At 38.1% G+C, this 16598-nt stretch overlaps 1 non-coding gene and 1 pseudogene across 1 annotated transcript; both read right to left on the bottom strand.

Moving 5' to 3' along the window:
* Positions 1-5760: 5760 nt before the first annotated feature.
* Positions 5761-5924, bottom strand: LOC114006434 (U1 spliceosomal RNA). The gene has a single exon (XR_003548140.1). It is a non-coding gene; the product is annotated as a U1 spliceosomal RNA (small nuclear RNA).
* A 4201-nt stretch (positions 5925-10125) lies between these two features.
* LOC102486627 (putative olfactory receptor 10D4) overlaps positions 10126-16598 on the bottom strand; it is an 8123-nt pseudogene continuing 1650 nt past the window's right edge.

The raw sequence follows: 16598 nt of genomic DNA, 5'->3' as shown, positions 1-16598 counted from the left end.
CCCAGGTAGTTGACTGCAGTTTGAGTCCTGGACCCAATGGCTTAAAACGAGCTGCGCACATGTGTGTGTGTGCCCAAAATTCCAAGAGGAGAATGAAGAAGGAGTTGTGGAGTGGCCAACCCCGCTGGGGGTGATTTCTTTCTCTCTGTCTCTCCGTGAGTGCATGCACTCTATAGCAAAACCTTCTCTCTCAAAAAAAAAAAAAAAAGAAAAAAAAAAAAGCAGTCACCATCCTCATTAGTATAGTGGTGAGTATTCCCACCCGTCACGCAGGAGACTGGGGCTCAGTTCCCTGATGGGGAGGCCATTGTCCATTTTGGGACCAGCAGTTAGCGAGCGTAATGGCTATGTTGCTGGACTCCCATGTAGTTGACTGTAGTTTGAGTCTGAGACCTGGTGGCTTAAACTCATGCCGGGCATGTGTGCATGCATGCCCAAGATCCCAAGAGGAGAATGGAGGAGACAGGATTGTGGTGTGACCATTCCCCCTGGGGGGTGATTTCTCGCTTTCTGTCTCTCTGTCTCTCTCTCTCTTTCTGGCAAGTGCATGCGTCCTATAGCAAAAACCTCTCCAAACAAACTAACAAACAGCTCAGGGTATGGGACCACAGCAATTATTCAGTGAGTGTTGGTTTCCTTACTCCCTCCACATTTCTGGATTTGGTGACACTCAGTGCTTCCCAGATGCCAGGTAAGTGTAGGTCTCTGGCTTCCAGACTTTTGGGGATCTGGATATTTTTGTGCCTCTAACAAAGGTTATGGATAATCTCCTCTACCAAGGTTCACCTGTCTATAACACTTTGGAGATAATTTCTCACAGACCCCTTGGAACTCTCATACAGACCCCCTCAGAGGCCAAAATCTCAAATTAAGAACACCTTAACCTGAGAGTTCTTGAGATACTTTCAACCAGTAGTAAGAGACTGATATGTATGAGAGATCTGTGCACAGACTACAGGGAAATGAGAGGTTCCAGGCATCTCTAACAAAGTACGCGACAGGTTATGCATATCTGGAGTCTGCACCGACATGGATAGTAGAGTTAGTAGTCTCAGATGTGCACATGCACACACACACACACACACACACACACATCAAGCGTCTATTTGGATTCAGCCTATGTGGAAACTAGGATCCTCACTGGAGTAAAAGCTTAGACAGTACCCAATACTGAGGTTCAGACAGCTCAGCTATTTATGATGGTGTACAAGTGAATATGCCATGGAAACCAGAGCAAAGGAAAAAGCCAAACAGAACATTCACCAGGCACAGCAGATCAGCAAGAAAGTCTGGCAGGTCAGAAAGAGAGAGCTTCAAGTAATGACCTATTCTTTTTTAAATTTTTAAAAAATTTACATTTAATCACGTATATCTTTACAGTGTACAACATTGCTTTTTCCAGGACAAATACCATGCATATCAGTTAAAACAAAGACATTACTATATACATTATCATTACCAAAAAGCTTTTCATTTTTTGTCAATTAAATGTACTTACTGTTTCTTCCTCTGTTCCCCTCCCTCCCTTTGTCACCTACTTCCATTTTATCCCTATCCTTACTATCTCTAGTACCTACCATTCGCTCCCTACTAATATACCTTCCCAACTTTCCATTTCTACTATAGAATGCAGACATTTGGTATGTGAATGTGGACATACAAAGTCTGTCTTTCAGAGTGTGTCTCATTTTTCTCTCTTAAAGCCTTCCAAATTCAGCTGTCTTGGCAGTATGTGTGGCCTTGGGAAGAAAGGAGCCTATGTAAGGATGGAAAGAGTTGCTGTACTAAGTTCTGCAATCTTTCAAGGCTGCCTAACCCACCATAGCCCCTCCTGCCTCAGTTAAGAATGACACAGAAGAGAAAGCATTTTCCTGTTCCAAACCATGGAAGGATGGATGGCATTACTAGCCAGGATCCACCAGGATCTACCAGCAGAAACCTGGGTTTACTTGGGTACAGAAGTCCATGCAGAATAGGCTAAAACAGCTGGAACCAGAATGGCTCAAATTGATGTGGCAGAGGACAAAATAAGAGTCAGCTAGAGCAAGAGCCAGGTAAGATACCCCTTAGGTATGCCCGAAATACTTCAGGAAAGAGTTTTATTTCAGCAAGAGTTCAGATTGAGTATACATGTGTATCCATATAAGACTATGCACATATTGTGAATGCAGATTTGAGAGTGTGTACATATGTGTGTGTGAATGTATACATGTGTATGTGTACACATGAGCAACAAGTAATAAGAGAGCAATCATAAATCCTCCCTGCTTCACAGGCCCCTTCTCCAGTCCCAACTTTTCTTCCTGGTTTCATTCTTGCCTATACCGCTGCTTCAATGTAGTTAAGAGGACAGGCTCAGGAGCCAGAGTGCTGGGTTCTAATCCTGGCTTTTCCACATAGCACTGTGACTTTAGGCAACTGTTTTAAGCTTTCTGTGTCTTAATAGTCATGTATTAATTTTACAGGTTCATTCACACAAACCTGCTCTTAAGATTTGAAGGTATCAAGGAACATAAACCTAGAAAAATAGCCACTGCTATACTACAGATATTTAAGTAATTTTCTCCATTAATTAATTCCTCCCATTCTCTACTCTTCCCATGTGCCCTTTCTGAGAGTCTGTGCCAAAAATCCCTACAGAGTGGGCATTGGACAGAGAACTCACACCCACCTACTTAACCATAGGTAATTGAACCAAGCTTGGGCACAGAGCTCATATAGCAGCTTCTCTTCCACAGTTCTAAATTGAGATTCAGAGACCTGGATCAGACTCCAACATGCACCAGAAGTGATATAAAGCTAGAGTCAAGTCAAGTATGGGCGAAGAAAAAAGAAGAGCCATTTTGCAAAAAATAGACAAGAATATAGGCCAAAACAGGGACAGAGATGAAAGACCCCACAGCCTATGAGAGAGAGAGAAGAAGGAAGAGGAAGCCCAACTGTACTTCCTAACCTTGTTCCATGATACTTCTGGATCCTTCCTATAATGTCCTCTTTGAGCTTGCTGGAGTGACTTTCTGATCCTTGGCACCAAACGCTCCCAACTAAGGCAACTGCTCCCACGGGGATTTAAGTTGCTTAGGTATCTTTCTTGGAGAGGTTTTCTTCTCTCTTTTTTTTTTTTTTTTGCTATAGGGCGTGTGCGCTCGCCAGAAAGACAGAGAGGGACAGAGAGACAGAAAGCGGGAAATCACCCCCCAGGGGGGATGGCCACGCCACAATTCCTTCTCATCCATTCTCTTGGGATCTTGGGCATGCACGCACACGCGCCCAGCATGTTTTAAGCCACCGGGTCCAGGACTTGAACCCGGTCGACTACATGGGAGTCCGATGACATAGTCATTACACTAACTGCTGGTCCCATCTTTCTAAGTGTCATCCTTATACCAAGCATGGTCACAGACAGAGCCGAAAGTCACATCCTCCCAACTTCTACACAGCTGTTGCTATTGAAATAGCATAAAGTATGGAGCTCCTGATCACCTCAAAGGGCAGTGGTCAAAATATTATTCCATAATTCAGGCTGAAAGTGTCATCTTTGAGATGATACTATGTGATAAGATCAAATCATCTACCAAATTCTCCCATTAGATCTACATTTTAAAGTAATTCTTTAATTATCTGTTTAAAGGTGCCTTATAAATAGCTATGAAAAATTACATTTCAGAGTTCTCAATCTTAAACTATATTTAACTTTAAGCTGTAAAAAAATTACTCATAAATGAGAAAAAAATATAAAGACATTGTGATAACACACTGTCCCTATTTTAGTTCATTCGATAATATTCAGATCTGTTAACAGAAATAATGAGATTTCTTCAAAGACCAAACCCAGGTAAACCCATGACCATCTCTATATGTATAGGGGCACATAACTGAACATGTGTGCTGTGTATGTTTGTGTACATGAGTGTGTATGTGTCTAAGTATGTATATGTGTAAGAGCATACACCCAATTGTATGTATGAATGTGTGTTCTGTACATGCATGCAACAAGTTATAAATCAGCAATCACAAATCCTCCCTGTCTCATAGGTTATTGTTCTGGTCCCTACTCTTCTTCCTGGTTTCATTCTTGACTGAAACCTTGGTCTAATATGCCTAAGAGAACATGCTCTGGGACCAGAGTGCTGGATTCCAGTCATGGTTCTACCACATAGCACTGTGCCTTGAGGCAATTATTTCAATCTTTCTGTACTGTAAAAAAAAGAACTAAGAATAGTACATATGTCATAATTTTGTAAAGAGTAAATGAGTGGATATAAAACTCTTAGAACAATGCCTGATATTGACTAAATGTTCAAATATGCAAGATGTTAGTATGATTAATCAAATCCCTTATTTACCAGGAAAAAATACATTCTTTTTTGGATTCCAGATATACTCTTCAATTTCAGGTTGAAACTATATGCTAATTGGCAAATTAGCCCTGACTCAGCAACCCCAAAGTATAACATAAGACGTTCTGGAATTAAGTTCTGCTATAAGGATTCATCAGCTGCAAAGGAGTCATTGCCTCAGAGTTATCACACTTTTCAGATTTTACAACTTGATCCTGTAGACAACAGAAATGCAGATTATCTCACCTTCCTCTCAAGAATTCCATATTCTCTGATCCTCATCCCTTCAAACACACACACACACACACACACACACACACACACACACACACAATCTTTATAGCTTTATTATCCTAGAGAACTTCATCTCCCTTGGAAAAAACTCTGCCTCTACAAGGAGTAAGTAAGCACTTTTGAAGTCTTTGTTCCAATGACATAAATCACACCACCTTCTCTACTACATCCTCTCTTTTTCTAACCTCAGTATACGCTGAAAGTCCCATTTGACAATAACCATGCCTACTATCATAACTTGCACTTCAGTACATGCAGTTTTTAGGGAAATATGAAGAAGCAACATGGTATACAAGAAGGAGATATTCAGGAAGCAGCAGCACTTTCAGTGTGACTGGGACAGAGCATATGTGGGAGGAATAACAAAGACAAAGGCTGAAGATGCTAAAGGATCTTGATGAGTGAGTTCAGGGTGTTTAATTTTCATCTCATGGTTAGGAAGGATGCATTAAAAGATTTTAAGCAGGATGGGACCAGCAGTTAGCGTAATGGCTATGTCGCTGGACTTCCAGTTCGCGTCCTGGACCCGGTAGGTTTTAAACTCACGCTGGGCACGTGTGCGTGCGTGCTCAAGATCCTGAGAGGAGAATGGAGGAGAAGGGATTGCGGCATGGCCATCCCTCCTGGGGGGTGATTTCTCGCTTTCTGTCTGTCTGTCTCTCTGTCTGTCTGTCTGGCGAGCACATGCGCCCTATAGCAAAAATCTCTTCAAAAAAAAAAAGATTTTAAGCAAGATAGAGTCATTGTTAAATTGGCACTGAGAAGTATTACTCTGATTGCAGCAAGGGAAAGGAATGTGGGGCGAAAGAACATTTTTAGAGAACAGGTAAAGGGCAATTTTAGAAACTACCACTGAGAAATGATAAGTGACTTCAAAGATGTAAAAGAAAGGCTAGTTTTGAGAAGTTGGACACACTCAACAGGACTTAAATTTTGAAATCTTGAAGGTGGTGAGAATGAGAAGTGTATCTTAGATGACTTTAAAGCTTCTGGTTGGAGCAACCAGAATAAATATGACATGCCTTTAATTAAAGTAGGCAATATGAAAGAAAGATTAATGATGTGGAAACAACTTTGGTTTCAGACATTTTTATTTTGATGTTCTTCTTTTTTTTAATTTTTTTACCAGGGGAGAGCGCGAACATAGTCCCCCACTACCACAAATTATGCAATCAAGTTTCCCACATTTGGGGAAATCGCAGGGGTCAGCACATCCAGAGTGCAATGGATAAGCCTCGCCCTGGGAAAACCACCTTTGTGATCATGGTATATCCCCTGCCAGGTAAGTATTATTTTGATGTTCTTCTCACATGCTCAAAGGCATCTAATGAACATGACTACTAGTCACTTTAAAGTATACTTATAGCACTCAAAAGAAAGATCTAGAGATAAAGATTAGTGTAAAGAATAAATATAGATATTGGTATAAAGATGGAAGCTTGAAGCCCTAAGGCTAATGAGAACAATCAAGTGAAATAATCAGATGAAGTATACAGCATAAGAAAAGAAAAGAGGCAAAGACTGAACACTAGCATTTAAGGAATGGGTTAAAGAAGATAGACACGGGGACCAGAAGTTAGCGTAATGGCTATGTCGCTGGACTCCCACATGGTCAACCGTGGTTCGAGTCCCGGACCCAGTGGCTTAAACTCACACCGGGCGCGTGTGCGTGTGTGCCCAAGATCCCGAGAGGATAATGGAGGAGAAGGGATTGCAGCATGGCCATCCCCACTGGGGGGTGATTTCTCGCTTTCTGTCTCTCTGTCTCTCTCTATCTGGCAAGTGCATACACCCTATAGCAAAAAAAAACCTCTCCAAAAAATAAAAAAAGAAGATAGACACTAGAAGGAAATATCAGAATGATTAGAAAACCAGGGGAGAGTAAGGTCTCAGAAACCAAGAGAGGATCAAGTCCAAGAAGGAAGTGGTCAGTGTGTGAAATACCACCAGTCAAGTAAAACAAGGACTGAAAAAGGAAAAAATAATTCAGCAGATTTCAAAATTAACTGAGGAAATTAGAAAGCTTAACATAATGATTCTTAATTCCTTGAGTTCATTTCAGCATTGGTTTGTTACTGATAGAAATTAATAATTTGCAACTTTAGAATACATGATATATAGATATATATCTACAGATACATACATGAGAGGTCTTTTGCATTGGTGGTGTATTACTATCACTCTCTTATAATTTAGTGCCTAATCTTCATGATTAATATTGACCCCCCCAAGTGTGAATTTCACTGTCATTGGTTTTGTTGGTTTTCTATATGTAACTATAGATATATATCTGTAGAGATTATCACAGAGCAAAGTCCTGCACTGCATATCTCATGAGACATCAGGAAAGTCTCAGCCCAGGAACCCAGTGAGCTCAGGGTAGGGTCAAGGATTAAATATGTTAATGTTGAGATCTGGTACTCAGAGCCAAAAATCCTAGGTAGTGAGGAATAAAGGCCCTCTAAAAAATGAAAAAAATTAAAAATATATCTGTAGAGATTATCACAGAGCAAAGTCCTGCACTGCATATCTCATGAGACATCAGGAAAGTCTCAGCCCAGGAACCCAGTGAGCTCAGGGTAGGGTCAAGGATTAAATATGTTAATGTTGAGATCTGGTACTCAGAGCCAAAAATCCTAGGTAGTGAGGAATAAAGGCCCTCTAAAAAATGAAAAAAATTAAAAAATCTGGATGAGATGGACAATTCCTGGACACATATAATCTACCAAGATTGAACCAGGAGGACATAGAAAGTCTAAATAGGCCCATAACAAGCAAGGAGATTGAATCAGTAATAAATAACCTTCCAACAAAGAAAAGCCTTGGCCCTGATGGCTTCGCCTCTGAATTCTACAAAACTTTCAAAGAAGAGTTAGCCCCCATTCTGCTCAAGTGATTTCTAAAGATCCAAAAGGGTGAATCTCACCTTAATTCAGTCCATGGAGCATCTATAACCATTATCCTTAAAACAGATAAAGACAGGACAAGGAAGGAAAACTATAGACCAATATCTCTGATGAATATGGACACAAAGATTATCAACAAGATACTAGCAAATCGTATCCAACAATTTATAAGAAATATAAATAATATAAAAAAAACATAGTGAACATTATCCTAAATAAAGAAAAGCTGAAAACTTTTTCACTAAAAATGAGTACAAGACAAGGATGCCCATTTTCTCTACTCCTTTTCAATATAGTACTGGAAGTCCTCACCAATGCAATCAGAAAAGAGGAAAAAATAAAAGGCATTCAAATAGGAAAATAAGAGGTGAAATTCTATTTGCAGATGACATTAATGTATACATAGAAGACCCAATATTTTCCATGAAAAAATTTCTGCACATAATACATGAATGCAGTAATGTTGAAGGATACAAAATCAATGTACAGAAATCTATAGCATTTCTAAATATGAACAACAGGCAGACTGAGATAGAATGGAAAAAAAGTCCATTTACCATAGCCACAAATAGTATAAGATACTTAGTAATGAATCTAACCAAAGAAATTAAAGACCCCCACAAAGAAAACTATGAGAAACTAAAAAAAGAAATAGAAAATGACACAAAAAAGTGGAAGGACATCCCATGTTCCTGGATTGGAAGAATTAATATAATCAAAATGGCAATTTTACCCAAATTAATCTACAAATTTAATGCAATGCCAATCAAAGTACCAGACACATTTTTCACAGATCTAGAAAAGACAATCATAAAATTTGTCAGGAATCATAAAAGACCCATGTTGCCAAAGCAATACTACACAAGAAGAATGATGTGCACTGCATCACACTCCCTGACCCCAAAATATACTACAAAGCTGTGGTAATTAAAACAGCATGGTATTGGCACAGAAACAGACATGTAGACCAATGGAACAGAATAGAGTCCCCAGAAATAAATTCCCAAACATACAGTAAACTGATGTTTGACAAAGGGTACCAGTCAATCCACTGGGAAAAGGAAGACCTCTTCAGCAAATGGTGCTGGAATAATTGGATATCCACCGGAAGAAAGATGTATCTGAACCCCTACCTCTCACCTTTGACAAAAATCAAGAAAAGGTCTATCAAAGATCTAAGTCTAAGACATCAAACTATAAAATTGCTCCTGGAAAACATTGGGGAAACTCTGGGAGACATTGGGGTGGGCAAATATTTCTTAAATAAGACCCCCAAAGTGCAGTCTCCAAAGTAGAAAAGTGGGATTACATCAGACTAAGAAATTTTTTTATTGCAAAAGACATAATAATTAGTGTGAATTGATAGCCCTCAGAATGGGAAAATATTTTTGTAAACTATTTGTCAGATAAGGAATTGATAACCAGAATACACAAGGAACTCAAGCAGCTGTTACAAAAAAGATGATCGACCCTATTAGAAGTTGGGAGAATGAGCTGAAAAAAATAAATCTCTAAAGATGACATACAAATAGCCAAAAGGCATATGAAAAAATGTTCAACATCCTTCACTATAAGGGAAATGCAGATCAAAATAACAATGAGATACCACCTAATCCCAGTCAGAAAGACTAAGATTAAACAAACAAAAAAATGACAAGTGGTGGAGTGGGGTGAAAGGGAACTCTCTTACAGTGCTGCTGGGAATGTGAATTAGTCCAGCCACTGTGGAGAAAAATTTGGAGATTCCTCAAAAATCTACAGATAGAACCACCATATGATCCAGCAAACCCACTCCTTGGTATCTACCCAAAGGACAGAAGAATTCTTAATGGGAAAAGTGCTTGCACATCGATGTTTATAGCGTCACTATTCACAATTGCTAAGACATGGAACCAACCCAAATGCCCACGAACAGATAAATGGATTGAAAAACTTTGGCACATATACTGTATGGCGTACTATTCAGCCATAAACAACAACAACAACAACAACAACAACAAAATTCTGGCTTTTGACAGAAGGTGGAAGAATCTGGAAGATTTACTGCTGCATGAAGCAAGCCAGGCTATAAAAGAGAGACACTGTATGTCCCCACTTAATATACACGGAATGTCCTCACTCTATGACTGAAACTGATTGACTAAAGGATATAGAAACACAGTAAATTGATGTGAACACCAGATATAATGTTTGTAAAAGAGTAGAGTCTGAGGAAGGACATTCAGAAGAAAAATAGAGAGACAAAGCATTAATGGGACAGAGAAATGTGGTATTACCTGTTGAAGATATTTTTGTCAACTGGACTAGGGAGAAATGTTCACATGTTGAAATATTCAGTTTGTAAGCTAAATAATGTGATTGAATGTAAAAGACAAAATGAAATTTAAAATATGTAAAAAAAAATTCTAAAGCCAGTCTTAGATAACAAATCATTCAGATTGTGGTTTGTAAACAGAAAAGTTTACTTAAATATTAACATATCTCAATAAGGCATCTTATTATTCAGTATCCTCATTTTTCATACACATTTCTCATTTTTGGTCACAAACTGTGCAATTGATTTTTTAATATTTAATTAATTTTAATTAATTTTTATTAATTTCAATGGCTAAGTAACATTTCTTTATTCTTTCAAACAACAAGCCTACAACCTTACTATGTCCCTGGCCTGTGTCCTGTAGATATAACTGTGAATAAGACAGACAGGATGCCTATTCTGTTGGAACTTTGCATGGTCTAGAAAAGAAACACATTGAACTTCAGTGTGATGACCATGTGTCTGTCAATCCTACACAGATCAGGCAGGAAACAGCACATGGGTTTGTTTCCCAATATCTGCACAAAACCCCTGCAAACTAATATTGGAATAGTTTGGATCCAGCATAGCATTTAGGATAGACAACTTCAAAGTGTGGGAATTAGATTCTGTGCCAATGTAGACATTTTCCAGTTATGTTTGGAGGGGCCACAGAATCTTCATTTTGCATGGAAAACGATTTATAATATAATATATATATATATATATTATATTATATTATATTGGCCTCATGCTTGTTATAAAGAAGTAATTCATGTTATTTGAGAGTCTCACTTTCTTCTCTTGTTTTAATAATTTCAATAGATGTGAACTTTTGCAGGTAAATATTACAAATGATAAAATACTATGAAAACTAGGAGCTGGTATAACTGTGAGAACCTCAGTATGTAGTATGTCATCTTTCTCCTTAGATTACAAGAATGTTGAGGACTAATTACTAACTCCAGTCTCCGTGGAGGCCAAAGAGAAAATCTAACATGTTAGGAAAACACAATGAGTAATTAGGCTATCTTCTCATCAACAGCCCTTGTGTGGGAAGGTTTCCTGCTTCACTTCCTGTAAGAGGAGGAGTAATTTGTGATACTGGCAGCATGGTGCAGTAGGAAATCCCCAGAACACTAGGCGTTCTGGATGCTCAGGTGTAGGCCCAGCCCACCCACAGCTAGACGTGACACACAAGGCAAGACAGCACCCCCTTCTAAGGGGACAATGGTGAGTACAACAGAGTAAGTGGGGAAAATAGCACCATCACTATGTCATCATGATCTCAGTCAGAGCTTGTTTTAGAGTGATTTATTGAACACCCTGTTTGTATCAGGAGAAAATCAGAAGAAATATTTAATTATGCCATTCACTAAGGAAATTTCTTAACCCACAAACCTGGCCATTTGAAGAACAGCAAAGGAGCTGGAGGAGAGACTAGAGACAGAAATTACAGTTGGAATTACATTTTAATGAACTATAGAGAAAATCTATTATGATAAAATTGGAAGAGATTTTCTAAAGTATTGTAACCTTATATATGCTCATTAAATTTTAGTATTGCCATGTGTTATGTTGTAGTGACAACTGGTAGAATGATTATAAGGAAAATGTGTGTGTGTGTTTAAAGAATACAGGAGCAGGTGCCAGCAGGTGGTGCAATGGTGAAGACAATGAAGTCCCAAATGGAAAATCACGTATAGAGTCCCAGACCCAGAGGCTTGAAACTCTCGCCAGGCATGTATACATGCATGCCCAAAATCCCAAGAGGAGAATGAAGGAGAAGAGATTGTGGCATGTCCATTTCCTCAGGAGGGTAGCGTGTGATTTCTCATTGCCTGTCTCTCTGTCCTTTTCTGACTCTCTGGTGATTGAACATTCCCTACAGGAAAAATCTCTCAAAAAAACAAAACAAAACAAAACAAACAAACAAAAAACAACAAAGAATAGAAGAGACTGCAAAACACTACTAGGTGTGTTTTAACATTTGCCTGCTGAAAAGTAAAGGGAAATAAAGAAAGTATATTTATTTAAGATGAAAATGAGGAACCAATCAGTGGTGTAGTGGTTAAGGTGTTGGATTCCCACAAGGACAACCATGGTTTGAATGTAGACCCAGCAGTGTGAGACTCACAGTGGGCTTGAGTGAGTGCATGCCCAAATCCTGAGAGAAGAATGGAGAGGGGATTACTGCATGCTATCCCCCAGGGGAGTGATTTCTTGCTCTCTTTCTTTCTCTCTCTGTGTCTACAGTAAGCATAACAGCCTCTTAGCCAAGAACTCTCTTTTTTGTTAAAAAAAAAAAGGGGCAGAAGTAACTCTTTTCCCCCCCAGTGTGGTGTTCACTGGTTTCTAGCCAGAATGATGACCTTACTGTGGGTTAAAGTGACACTTATCTATCTCAGAAGAGATTATATCTGGCACAGCACAATGCACTGGTGACTTATAGTTTCCACTTAACTGATTTTCAGTCACCTGTGTTGATAGACAAAGATTGAGGTAAGAGAACACCATTCTAAAATGAGTTCTAAAACACAGCTACCCAACTCTCTTGAATTCTTCCCTTTCCTTTTTCCTTTCCCTCCCGTCTCCCTCTCTCATTCCTATTTTTCTTTCATTCCATTAGATTTCCTCTGCTTCTTTCTAGGAAATACTTGTCTTACAAGAGAAGCCTTAAAGCACCGGTAGGTAAAAATAAAAATAAACAAAAAACTAAATCAGAAAAAAAGAATATGCTTTTTATAACATTTTCCATATCTTCTACAAATAAAAAGTACTTTTTCATGATAGTAAAGAAAGCAAAATAAATTATGTATATTGTATATTAAAAAAATACTCTTTCTTGTGAGATGGAGAACATTTTATTTTTCCTTGCATTTACACTAAAATTCTAACATGGGCTTCCTGATTGATATAGAGACAAATCAGTGTTCTCTTTATTTCATAAAATACCTTAGAGCAGCATACTTAAACATACACACACACACACACACACACACACACACACACACATACACACACACACACACACACACACACACACACACACACATAAATATAAGCCAATGATTTTGGTGAAAGTGAGGAGTAATTCAGAATCACATTCATGACCTTCCAGGAGTTTCATAATGCCACAAAAGTATCCAGATCCCAATGAACTTAAACACTAAATATCTTAATCACCCAAGACCATGCAGTAGAATGATCTTCATTTAAGCAATATGTAAGTTAGTTTGGGATTTTTACGTGGATTGGCCAAAATTTGGTGTTTATATTTCACAAGAAGAAAGTATGTGGACTTCTCAGCCTAACTTAGATTAGAGTTGCTCAAATTTTCCTTTATTGTTCCCCTTTGCCTCTAGATATATATAAATGCACTATTAACTGATACCATGATATAACACAGACATGTTTTAAAATAATTAGGTTAAGTGGTAGGTTGATAAAGAGGATAAATCATTCCAAAATGCCTCGGATGAGAATGTGACCCAATAGAAAATGAGCTGAACAAAAATCTCTCTAAAGAAGACATACGAACAGCCAAAAAGCATATGAGGAAATGTTCAACATCCGTCATCATAAGGGAGATGCAGATAAAAACCACAATGAGATACCACCTAACACCTGTCAGAATGGCAAAGATTAAGAATATAAAAAGTGATAAGTGTTGGCAGGGATGTGGTGAAAAGGGAACCCTCCTACACTGTTGGTGGGAATGTAAACTAGTTCAACCACTGTGGAGAACAATATGGAGTTTCCTCAAAGATATACAAATAGAACTACCATTTGATCCAGCAATCCCACTTCTGGGTATTTACCCAAAAGACAGGAGAACGCTCAGTCAGAAAAGTGCTTGCACATCCATGTTTATTGCAGCATTATTCACAATTGCCAAGACATGGAACCAACCTAAATGTCCACAAACTGATGAATGGATTGGAAAAGTGTGGTATATATACTCTATGGAATACTACTCAGCCATAAAAAATAACAAGACCCTGGAATTTGATAGAAAATGGTCAGATATGGAGGATCTATTGCTGAGTGAAGTAAGCCAGGCTATGAAAGAAAGATATTGTATGTATCCACTCAATATATACCGACTATCCGCACTCTATAATAGAGAGCAAAAATTCGGAGGACATAAACACAGTGAAGGTACTTAATGAGAATAGGACAGTGTGGAATGGGGGAAGTGAAGAGAAGAGGATAGAGAAAGATAGCAAGAGAACAATAGAGAGGTAGGATGTTAGTGAGAAACAGATATGGCTTATTACCTGTTGATGATGACATGTATAGTATTCTCAACTGGATTGGTCTGAGAAATATTTCATGATGGGTAAAATGTTTTTACAAGCAAAATGAGAAATAGTGATTGACTGTTTTAAAAAAATAATTATAATAATAATAATAATGATTGAGAAAAACATAGAAAAGATAATTGATAAAGTGGGGAGATTAATGTCTCTACTGACTGGCATGCATGGCATTCCCTTTTGAAAAAGCAATGTAATACACTGTAAAATTATATGTAATCCAATGTAATATAAAGAAGATTATGATGATAATAAAAATTAAAATAAAAAAAAGATAAAACTTCTATAAAAAAAAAAAAAAAAGAATGTGACCCAATAAACACAGAATGAAGCCCGGTGGCTCTGGCTCTGTCACAGGAGCAGGGTGCTGCAGTGTGACCCAGAGACTACAAGGCAGGACTGGGTTTATATGACCATTCTACCAGTCTCCTTCTCATTGAAAAAGAAATGAAGATTAAACTTTGTTTAGAAGAACATTAAGTCGAGAAGAAGATTCCTCATGGCTCCTGTGAACTAGGTATTTTAGGGCACAAGAGAAATGAAGATTTTCTACTGACAATTCAGCCGCCAGCAAACAGTTAGCATGGTAGGGAGCCCCTCTGGCCTTCTATCTCTGTTTCTGTGTCTCTGTCTCTGTCTCTCCCTGCTTCTGTCTTTTGTAATTTTTTCTTTTTACAATTTTTTTAAAGATAAAGTTTTTATTTTGCTCTCAGCTCCATCTTTTGTCTTATTAATAATCCCTTCTGGCCCTCCCACCCAGGCAGGAGAATGAGGCCTTCAGAATAAGATTCCTCATGGCTCCTGTGAATTAGGCATTTCACATGGCATACTTGTGCACTGCACAGTTTTCTATTTTATGCCTTTTTTTTAAAAAAAAAAGAAAAACAATAATTATAATTTTTTTTATCTGTTTTCCTCTTTCTTTGCTGTTGTTTCTCTCTCTCTTTTTCATTTTCTTTCTTCTTGTCTCTCCACTATTCAATATCCATTTAATGCATTTCTAGATGGATCTAAGGGCACTGTAGCTAAACATCCAAATACTATTAAGGTTAAAGTATTCCTCAATATCTACTAAATCTGCTGCATCAGTGATCACAACAGAATGGCGAAGAGATTCCAGATTATCTCTTTCTGCTTGCTCCTGAACATTCAGATTGAACTTCAAGAATTAGAAAGAAACACACCATCCATCAGATGAAAAGAAATCACCGCAGGACCACAAGAAATACGAGAAAGCAAGAAAATACCTCTCCTCCAAGGAAAAAGAATAGCACTTCTTCATCCACAAGCAGTTCAATGAAAATCATGGAAATGTCTGATAAAGAATTTAGAGCATTCATAATGGTGAAGCTAACAGAGATGGAAGAGAAGAGAGACAATGAATTGCTAAAGAGAAAGGAGAAAGAAGTTGACGAGTTCCAGGAGGTGAGGAAATTCTTGCAAGATCTAAAAGAGGAATTACACACTTTACAAAAGAATCAAACGGAAGGAACTGTTAGAAATGAAGTCTATAATACAGGAAGTCAAAATCTCCTTTGAAAGTATTAAAAGCAGACTAGATCAGACAGAAAATAGAATCTCAAACATAGAAGAGAAAATTGCTGGCCTAGAAAAATCCACCACAAAGACTGAGAAAATGGCACAAAAATTTGAGAATTATATGTGAGAAGTACTAGATACCATAAAACATCCAAACATCTGGACAACTGGCATTCCAGAAGGAGAAGAGATCCATAAGGGCATTGATAATCTATTCCATGAAATCCTGCAAGAAAACTTTCCAAATCTAGAGAGGCATTCAAAGATCCAGCCCCAAGAAATACAAAGGACCCCAAATAGAATCAACCCAAGAAGATCTTCTCCAAGACACATTACATCCAGGTTGACCAAAACCACAGACAAAGACAAGATACTAAGATCGGCAAGAGAAAAACATCAAGTTACATACAAAGGATGTCCCTTCAGGCTAACAGCAGATCTCTCATCGGAAACAATGCAAGTGAGGAAAGAATGGGAAAATATATTCAAAGTGTTAAGAGAAAAGCAATTTCAGCCAAGAATACTGTACCCAGCAAGATTATCTTTCAGGTGGGAAGAAAAGGCAAGAACATTCTCAGATAAACAAAACCTGAAAGAATTTACCAGCACCAGATCAGATCTCCAAGAAGTTCTCAATGTGCTATATTAGGAAAATTAAATACAGACACATGGAAATAAGAGTTCAAAACCTAAAAAAGTGGCCAACTTAATCATAGGGACAAGTCTGGAGCTGAATATTATATCCCAGAATTTAATCACGAAAACTGAACCAGAACAGAAGATAAAAGTACATGAGACTGATAGGTTCATGCACCTACCATTTGAACAGAATCCTAACCTGTTTCCTGGCTTTAAGCAAAGTTCCTTGGCATTTCTTTGATTTAAGTTAAAACTGGTTTTCTTA

The sequence above is a fragment of the Tupaia chinensis genome, unplaced genomic scaffold, assembly GCF_000334495.1.
Source record: "Tupaia chinensis unplaced genomic scaffold, TupChi_1.0 Scaffold147980_1, whole genome shotgun sequence".
NCBI lineage: Eukaryota > Metazoa > Chordata > Mammalia > Scandentia > Tupaiidae > Tupaia > Tupaia belangeri.
This window is presented reverse-complemented; position numbering and strand designations above follow the sequence as displayed.